We start from the raw sequence: 1643 nt of genomic DNA, 5'->3' as shown, positions 1-1643 counted from the left end.
GGGATTTTACCTGTAACATCCATAACTTCATTGTTCTCTATGGTAGTTGTTAATGTTTCAATGCTTGTATGTGGGTTACCACTTGTTGCTGTTATGTTGTTTTCCTTACATCGTAGATAATAATTTCTATTATAAGTTCTCCTTCTTTCAGCAAGGGCTACTGCACTAACTGTGTTGTATTCACTGCAGCTAAATTGGTAACAGGTGTTGCACTAACTGGTATGATGTCCGTTGTATTGCAATTGGTGATATGTGATTGACTATTTCTCTCAGCAAGGACTATTGTACTAACTGGTGTTGTATCTGCTGCAGCTAAATTGGTGACATGTATTGATTAAATTAAAGAAATTACATAAAAAAATGAGAACTTTTAAATAGTCGATTTTGATATTAACATTGATATATATATATATATATATTCAAATTTTTATGTTATCTTCATATTTATATTTTATTTAAAAATAAAATAATTATTGCTTTCTTAAAAACACATAAAATCGTATTATAACATCAACATAGATAAATAATAATTTACAAAACTATAAATTTTCTGTTGGGAAAAAATAAATTGCATCATATATGAAGCGACKATAATAAAAATTGATGCTTGAATATACATAATAAAGATAGGGATTTTACCTGTAACATCCATAACTTCATTATTCTCTATGGTAGTTGTCAATGTTTCAATGCTTGTATGTTGGTTACCACTTGTTGCTGTTATGTTGTTTTTCTTACATCGTAGATAATAATTTCTATTATAAGTTCTCCTTCTTTCAGCAAGGGCTACTGCACTAACTGGTGTTGTATCCGCTGCAGCTAAATTGGTGACAGGTGTTGCACTAACTGGTATGGTGTCCGTTGCATTGCAATTGGTGACATGTGTTGTAGATTGACTATTTCCTTCGCCGATTGCTAATTTTCGCCTTTTGTTAATATCCTTTTGTCGTACATAATAGTCTCGATTGTATTGTTTTCGTTTTTCTGTAAGAATATGATTTTCCATGAAAGGTATATTATAAATGAGTATATATCATAAAGACAAATAATATAAAGGTAGTCCCATTTCTATATACTACACTTACCTTTCTTCAAATCTAGATCAACTTGTGTAACAACACYATTGTCACCTTCATCGTCTACATCCTCATTAACAATCCTCATTTTACACTGGAAAAATACATAAAATGAATAAAATATAATTTCTGGTTTATCAATATTCGTTGTTTGGATGTTAAAAAATTATCATTATCATCATCAAATGCAATCACACCAAATACCAGATATCATCACCAAATGTAAACATACCAAATACTATAAAGGTTATTACCAAAAGTTTATAACTAAATGTTATCGTAACAAAAAACGAATAAAACATGATAATAGTCTTGATTATTCACATATTTTTATATTTGATGATATCAATCTAATGTTATCCGCTTCTGGCATTGTGGTTCGAACTCAATCTTGGTTAACTCTGTAGAACTCAAAATGTTCACTGAAAATTATATAAATAATATAAATTATTAGATTCATTAATTTTAAATAACGGTGCACAGAAAAGATTATATAGAAATTAACTTATAACGTACTTGACTTCTTATGGATAAGTTTAAGTCGAGATGCATATATTATAGATTTAT

Source organism: Cynara cardunculus, assembly GCF_001531365.2.
Source record: "Cynara cardunculus var. scolymus isolate 2C chromosome LG 4, CcrdV1, whole genome shotgun sequence".
Taxonomy (NCBI): Eukaryota; Viridiplantae; Streptophyta; class Magnoliopsida; order Asterales; family Asteraceae; genus Cynara; species Cynara cardunculus.
Note: the sequence above shows the minus strand (reverse complement) of the source record.